Source organism: Symphalangus syndactylus, chromosome 9 (assembly GCF_028878055.3).
Source record: "Symphalangus syndactylus isolate Jambi chromosome 9, NHGRI_mSymSyn1-v2.1_pri, whole genome shotgun sequence".
NCBI classification, from domain to species: domain Eukaryota; kingdom Metazoa; phylum Chordata; class Mammalia; order Primates; family Hylobatidae; genus Symphalangus; species Symphalangus syndactylus.
Window position 1 is genome coordinate 55407785 of NC_072431.2, and position 8495 is coordinate 55416279.

At 48.9% G+C, this 8495-nt stretch overlaps 1 pseudogene; it reads right to left on the bottom strand.

Annotated features, from left to right (window-relative positions):
* The window catches only part of LOC129489532 (mismatch repair endonuclease PMS2-like), a 34185-nt pseudogene extending 33376 nt beyond the window's left edge, over positions 1-809 (bottom strand).
* Positions 810-8495: the final 7686 nt, after the last annotated feature.

The following is an 8495-nucleotide window of genomic DNA, read 5'->3' on the forward strand; positions in this document are numbered from 1 at the left end:
GAGCACGGAGAGGAGGAAGAAGGGCTGTTAGGGGTTACGGGGGAGTGGAGACGACGTCCACAGCTGAGGCTGGTGACACCCTCCACGCCCCCGTAAGCCTAGTTCTCCCAGATCTTCCCATGCAGCGCCTGTTCGGTGCAGCCGGACCCTGCCCTCAAACCCAAACACACGTCTCTCCTGCAAGCGATCGAGACCCTCCCCCTGCCCCACACTCTAAGGTCCTGAACACACGGTGACTTCACCCAGGCCCTTCTCGCTCCGGGCCGGAAAACCCAAGACCTACCCTCCTGGGTCTCCGCAGTCTCTGCCCCACGGCTCCCGAGAGGCCGGGGCGGGGCTGCTGTCGCTGGCGCGCGTCTGCTTTCGAGGTCCCCTCTTGTCCACCTCACCAAGGCTGTTCTGCTCCCGAGGGGCCCGGGCCGGGCCTACGGGGCAAATCCAGACGGGTGTCCTTCCCGGGGCCCAGATCCGCCTCCCTGGGGCTCACCGTACAGCGGCGGCCTGAGCCAGGCCGCCAGGACACACACGGGCCAGGCCAGGGTCCCGCCGCCCCTTCGCCTCCTCCGCCACCTCCCGCTCGGCCCCCCTGGCCCCAGCGTCGCCGGCTCCGGGGCTCACGCTCGGGGGTCCCCGCTCGAGCCTCCACCCAGAGCGTGCGAACCCTGGCCCGCACAGCTCCGCGCCCGCCTAGGTGCTGGCCCGGGCGCTCAGCGTCCAGCCCCGCAGGCTCAGCGATTCTCGTCCACTGGAGGCCAAAGCCTGGGAACTAGAGCAAGCGGTGACCTGAGGACACACAGGAAGCGATGGCAGTGCAGCGGTGGCGCGCATGCGCGAACACGCACACAGGAAGAGGTGCACACGCGCGGGAGTGCACCGGAAATCCGGCTCCCAGGGCCAACCGTTTGTCCCAGGACAAGTACCAGACTCTATTTACCATGAGCCTACCAGCGCCCCCCAAGTTTAGGGGTTGTTTCAAATGTCTCTATCCCGCCTAAAGGTTAAGAAGCTCCAGGCTATATGAGCTTTGGCAGCCCTGATCCCCGGACTGAACTTCGCGTTTGTCTTCACTCCCTTTTAGGGTCAAGTCCAGGGCTGCGTGACTGGGTCCTGGAGCCCAAGGCCTCTGGGTTAGAACCGAGTTTCCCATAAGGAGAAGGAAAGGAAAGGGTGTATCATGGTCACTGTGCTGAAATGCTAAGAGAAGTTTCACTCAAATACTAGGACAGGATAAATGCCCAGCGATGCTTTCCAAGGAAGAAAAAGAAAATAGAATTTGTGGCCGGGCGCAGTGGCTCACGCCTGTAATCCCACGACTTTGGGAGGCCGAGGAGGGCGGATTGCGAGGTCAAGAGATAGAGACCATCCTGGCAAACATAGTGAAATCCCGTCTCTACTAAAAATACGAAAATTAGCTGGGCGTGGTGGCGCGTACCTGTAATCCCAGCTACTGGGGAGGCTGGGGCAAGAGAATCGTTTGAACCCGGGAGGCGGAGGTTGCAGTGAGCCGAGATGGCGCCACTGCACTCCAGCCTGGCGAGGGAGCGAGACTCCGTAGCTTTTCTAGATCACACAGCGAATGCCTAAAAACTGTAGAGAAATCAGGAAACACACAGATCAAATGAAGAAAAGAGATACCTGTGATCTCACCTTCCCCAGGAGGATTATGTTTAGGGTTAGGTAATGTTGACCAAAAAGAGTCAAAGTCTGTAAAGAGTTTTATTCTGAGCCTCCTATTTGAGTGACCATGGCTGGTGACACAGCCTCAGGGGGTCCTGAGAACGTGCGCCCAAAGTGGTTGGGTTACAGCTTGGTTTTATACATCTTGGCAGTTACAGGCAAAGACATAAATCAATACATGGGAGGTATACATTGGGTCAGCCAGGAAAGGCTTTCAGGTCACTAGTAGATTCAAAGATTGGCAGTTGATTCAGAGTTAAGCGTTGGCTGAACAGTTGGAAGACGACATAAAGAAATGGGCCATTGCGGTTGCTCATGCCTGTAATCCCAGCATTTTGGGAGGGTGATCTGGGAGGATCACTTGAGGCCAGGAGTTCAAGGACAGCCTGGGCAACACAGCAAGACCCCCATCTCTACAAAAAAAACAAAAAATTATCCAGGTGTGGTGGTGCATGCCTGTAGTCCCAGCTACTCAGGAGGCTGAGATGGGAGTATCGCTTGAGCCTGGGAAGTTGAGGCTACAGTGAGCCATGATGGTGCCACTGCACTCCAGCTTGGGCAACAGAGAAGAAGAGAAAGCGAGAGGAAGGAAGGAAGGGAGGGAGGGAAGGAAAAGAAAGGGAGGGAAAGAAAAGAAAAGCTGGAGTTAAGATAAAGGGGATTGTGGAAACCAAGGTTCTTGTTATGTAGGTGAAGCCTCAGAACAGGCTTCAGAGAGAATAGATGATAAATACCTCTTATTGGATCTTAAAAGGTGTCAGACTCTCCAGAAAAGACCTGGACTCTTTTCTGTAAGGAAGGAGATTCTCTAGAGAATACAAACTTCCCCCAAAGAGATGGCTTTGCAGGACTATTTTAAAGTGTGTCAAAGAAAATATATTATGGGGTAAAATATTATGATTTCCTTCAGGGACTGCTATCTGTCATGTGATGCTACATCAGAGTCTGGATGGAGTTGGGTATCTTACTGATACAAAGAGCCTGTTTTGTCAGTCTTATGATCTGTATTCTAATGTTAATATTGGTCAGCTGTGCCTAAACTCTGAAGGGAGGAGAGTATGACAAGGCATGTCCGACCCCCTCCCCGTCATGACCTGAATTAGTTTTTCATGTTTATTTTGGATCCTGCTGGCCAACAGGGAGTCCATTCAGCAGTTGTGGGGGCTTAGAATTTTATTTTTGTTTTACAGTTAAAATGTCAATTTTCAAAAATGGGATCATAAGGACAATGATTCATCACAATTTTTTGGTGAAATCTAACAGTGTTCTTGCCCAGTTGTTTCATAAAAACTGGTAAGGAAAAGCCTAAAAATAAATTCTTCTGAGGCCAGGCGCAGTGGCTCACGCCTGTAATCCCAACACTTTGGGAGGCCAAGGAGGGTGGATCATGAGGTCAGGAGATTAAGACCATCCTGACCAACATGGTGAAACCCTGTCTCTACTAAAACACAAAAAATCAGCTGGTGTGGTGGTGTGTGCCTGTAGTCCCAGCTACTTGGGAGGCTGGGACAGGGGAATCACTTGAACCCAGGAGGCAGAGATTGCAGTGAGCTGAGATCACACCACTGCACTCTAGCCTGGCGACAGAGCAAGACTCCATCTCAAAATAAATAAATAAATAAATAAATAAATAAATAAATAAATAAATAAGTTCTTCTGTTAACCTAGAATATTCTCTCCACAAATTCAGAAAATAAGGAAAACAATTTTATTATTGAATAAGCATTAAACCAGACTGTGAGGCCCATCACAGGTGATCCATTAATGAGATGCAAAGATAAATAAAGCCTCCTCTTTTTTTTGAGACAGAGTCTCTCCAGCTCTGTCGCCCAGGCTGGAGTGCAGTGGTGCAATCTCGGCTCACTGGAACCTCTGTCTCCCTGGTTTAAGTGATTCTCCTGCCTCAGCCTCCCAAGTAACTGGGACTACAGGTGCGTGCCACCACGCCTGGCTAATTTTTTGTATTTTTAGTAGAGATGGGGTTTCATCATGTTAGCTAGGATGGTCTCGAAATCCTAACCTTGTAATTCGCCCACCTAGCCCTCCCAAAGTGCTGGGATTATAGGCGTGAGCCATGGCACCCGGCCAAAGCCTCCTTTTTATATAGCCTGGCAGATACAATCCATTGCATACACGCTCTCAAGATAAACAGTAACTCATCCTCATGTAAAAGGACTTGCTATGCATTTTTTTTTTTTTTTTTTTTTTTTTTTTTTTTTTTTTTTTTTTTTTTTTGAGACAGGGTCTAATTCTGTCATCCAGGCTGGAGTGTAGTGGTGTGATCTTGGCTCACTGTAACCTCCACCTCCTGGGTTCAAGTGATTCTCATGCCTAAGCCTCCAGAGTAGCTGGAATTACAGACATGTGCCATCAGGCCCAGCTAATATTTGTATTTTAGTACAGAGTTTCGCCACATTGGCCAGGCTGGACTCAAACTCTTCCTTTTGATTTCTGTGTGGCTTCAAGTGATCTGCATGTCTCGGCCTCCCCCAGAGTGCTGGGATTACGGGTGTGAGCCACGGCGCCTGGCCTGCTATGCATTCTTAAACACGCATCCTAAATTCACCTGGAAATCAAGGTGGCCACCCATGCTAGTTAATTACCTGTATCCGATGAAAAACAAAACTTCTCACATCTCCTTGACAAGCAGGTAGTAACAGCTCAAGGTGCCTAGGCAACAGGAAGATAGGGACACTATCTTCCTCGAGGTTTACATTTCAAAGACAAGGCTCTCAGGCTCTTAAGAAAAAAATTCCTGGGTTGTGACCAGGCACGGTGGCTCACACCCGTAATCCCAGCACTTTGGGAGCCTGAGGCAGGTGGATCACCTGAGGTCAGGAGTTCAAGACCAGCCAGACCAACAAGGTGAAATCCCATCTCTACTAAAAACACAAAAATTAGCCAGGCATGGTGGCAAGTGCCTGTAGTCTCAGCTACTCAGGAGGTTGAGACCAGAGAATTGCTTGAACCCAGGAAGTGGAGGTTGCAGTGAGCTGAGATGGGACCACTGCACTCCAGCCTGGGTTACAGAGTGAGATTCTGTCTCAAAAAAAAAAAAAAAAAAAAAAAAAAAAAAAAAAAAAATTCCTGGGTTGTAATGTTGGCAAGAAGTTCATTTACCTTTTTAAAAGATTTAGATACATATCAAAGGCACAAAAGAAGTTACTTATATTACAACGTTTATCAAGGAAATACTCTTTAAAAAGGAGAGGAGAAAAGGTTAATTTACCTTTGGGCAAATAAGACAAATTTAATCTTTTTTCTTTTTTAGAAAATCCACACAGTGAGGGCTGGGCACGGTGGCTCACATCATCTGTAGTCCCAGCACTTTGGGAGGCCAAGGCAGGCGGATTGCTTCAGGCCAGGAGTTCAAGACCAGCCTGGGCAACATGGGAAAACCCCGTCTCTACTACAAATTCAAAAATTTGCTGGGCGCGGTGGTGCGCGCCTATTGTCCCAGCTACTCTGGAGGCTGAGGCATGAGAACCGCTTGAACATGGGAGGCAGAGGTTGCAGTGAGCCGAGATTGAGCCATTACAATCCAGTCTGGGCGACAAGAGTGAAACTCTGTCTCAAAAAATAAAAAAAATAAAAAACAAAAACAGCCTCTTTTCCATCTCCCCGCCATAGAGTTGTCTGCAGTAATTTCATTCCCTTTTTTCCTGAGGGTTCACTGGGTTTCTGGGTCCCAGAAGGGGAAGTTCTCTTCAAGGTACAGAAACCACGACTCCACAGAGAACCGCAGAGATGGCAGCATGACCAGACCATGGCCAGGTGTGGGGAGGCTGCTGGGCTGAGACTTGGGCTGAACTTCTGCTGCAGGTGGACTTATTCCCATCAGCACCAAAGCCACTGGGGGCGGGTGGGGGTCATCTACCAGCAAATGAAGCAGGGGCGCAGCTTGGAGGCTGTTTCAGAAGGTCCCACTGAGCCAAGGACTCAAGGCCTGGCCACAGCCCTCCCAAGCGAGGCCCAGATCATATTTCACCACACTCAGAAAACCTTGTCGGCTCATTTCAGTCCATAGTGACTTTGCTTTCTTTAGGATCTCTCTTGCACTGTCCAACCCAGGGAGTTCCAAATCTGAATGGATTCCAATGGTGGAGTTAAATCAGGCCCCACCTCAGCTTTTGAATTACAATCAATAGGGCTGGGTCCCAGCATCTGTATCTTAGCGTTCCTCCATGTGATCCTCATGCCAAAAGGCTGGTATTTGCAAGTCCCTTTTTCGGGGGAGTGAAGGGTTTTTTTTTTTAGAGACAGGCCTCACTCTGATGCTCATCCTGAAACGCAGTGTTAGGATCACAGCTCACTGCAGTCTCGAACTCCTGGCCACAAGAAATCCTCCCACCTTAGCCAACCAAAGTGTTGGGATTACAGGAGTGACCACTGTGTCAGGCCAGGAAAGCCCTTCTGTTTCACTTGAATGATGTTTCTGCAGCATACCTACAGCCATTGTTGTATTAAACTGCATCATTGCGGGAAAAGAAGAGGTGAGAGGTGACCGTTTTGCTTTTTTCTGAACATATCAGACCAAACCTGGGCTGTTTAGAGTTTTGCTGTTTGTTTGTTTGTTTTTTGAGATGGTGTCTCGCTCTGTCACCCAGACTGGAGTGCAGTGGCACAATCTCGGCTCACTGCAACCTTTGCCTTCCAGGTTCAAGTGATTCTCCTGCCTCAGCCTCCCAAGTAGCTGGGATTACAGATGTGCACCCCCACACCCAGCTAATTTTTTCTGTATTTTTAGTAGAGACGGATTTCAACATGTTGGCCAGGCTGGTCTCAAACTTCTGACCTCTGGTGATCTGTCTGCTTTGGCTTCTTAAAGTGGTAGGATTACAGGCATGAGCCACCGCGCCTGGTTTGCCAATTTTTTGACAATGTATCAAAATCATTTAAGATGGGCACGGCCTCAGTGTAGTGTCTAGACAAGGGGGCCAGAAGAGAGGGGAATATGCAACCAGGCTTGACGATGGGTTAAATCAGAGCTTTTCATTCCACAAAAGAGAAATTTTAACAGGGTCAGAACATTGATCTTCCAATATTTGAAAGCCTGTTAACTAGGAGAGAGATAGCAAACTGTTTTATTGCAGGAGGACCCACCCAGCTCTGACGATTTAAAGCATCATGAATGCAAATTTGAACTCCAGAAAAGCAGAGTTTCCCAACAATGGGACTTCCACAGCAATGGGATCCGCTTCTTCACTCAGTCTGTGCCTTTCCTATGAGCAAGAGACTCCTAGGAGAGCCGCAGCCCACTAGGAAGCCGTGTGGGAACTCACTCACAGGTTATTTTTCTTTGAGATGGAGTTTTGCTCTTGTTGCCAAGGCTGGAGTGCAATGGTACAATCTTGGCTCGCTGCAACCTCCGCACCCCGAGTTCAAGTGATTCTCCAACCCTCCCTCCTGAGTAGCTGGGATTACAAGCACCTACCACCATGCCTGGCTAATTTCTTGTATTTTTTGTAGAGGTGGGGTTTCACCATTTTGGCCAGGCTGGTCTCAAACTCCTGACCTCAAGTGATCCACCCCCTTTGGCCTCCCAAAATGCTGGGATTACAGGTGTGAGCCACTGAGCCCAGCCAGGAACCCATAGGTTTTTTGGATGGTCTCTGAATGTCATGCAACTCTTTTATTTTGTATCAAAAAAAATTTTTTTGACACAACATCTTGCTGTGTTGCCCAGACTGAAGTACAGTGGCAAGATCATAGCTCACTGCAGCTTCTAAGTCCTGGGCTCAGGCAACCTTCCTGTCACATGAGTCTCCCAAGTAGGTGGAACACAGGTGCCAGCCACCACACCTGGCTAATTTGGTTTGGTTTGGTCTGGTCTTTTTAGAGATGGGCTCTTGCTATGTTGCCTATACTGGTCTTGAACTGCTGGCCTCAGGCAATCTTCCTCCCTTGGCCACGCAAAGTGCTGGGATCACAAGCATGAGCCACTGTGCACAGCTGAGATTTTTTGACTTAGTCTTTTTGTACATGCGATATTTTATTCATAGAATCCGTAAATGGAAGGGAAATTTCTGAGTTCAGAGCAATACACATGATACAAAACTTGATATACAGACTAGAGTTTCTTGGCCGAACTGGAGGGGCTGGTTTAGGTAATCCATGGACTCCCTGAAATTGGGGACACCATTGGAAATACGTGTGAGCTCAGGGGCAGTTGCCTATGACTTTCAGGCCTCAGAATGTCTCTTGCACTCAAAGATGCCTTAGGGCAGAGGACGCGTGTACCCCCAGTATAGAATCTCCGACAGTGAATGTCAGTAAACATTCGGCAGAAAAGCTCTGCCAGATTGAGTGCTCTGATGTGACTTTTTCATCAAGTCAATGTTCCTGGGATCTCTTGTACATGATCATCTCACTCTTGTATGTGATAATCTCACTCTTGTACATGATCATCCCACTCTTGTAAGGTTTCATCGTTTCTGCTTACCCTAGTTTTCTTTCCCACCCTGTTCCCTCTCCCACCAGACTGGACTCTGAAATGGGCATGTACAGAGAAGAGGAGACCCCACCATGCTTCAGGCTTTGAGTGGAGAGGACACGGCCTTTGCTGGGACAGGGAACAGAGGGATGCGGAGACCCTGAAGATACTTTTGGACAATGGTCTGAGGTTGGGACAGTGGCAGGAGATACCGTTAACCCAGGATCTCCAGGACAAGAGATCAGCCTGGCAGTTACATGTGTTTTTCTTCAAACTGGTTGCCAGGTTGGAATGACCAATGACATCAGAGATTCCGACCTTCCTGATTGGAAGGACTGGACTCCATGGGTGCCTGGGAGCTCAGGTGGATAACAGTTATCTTCTC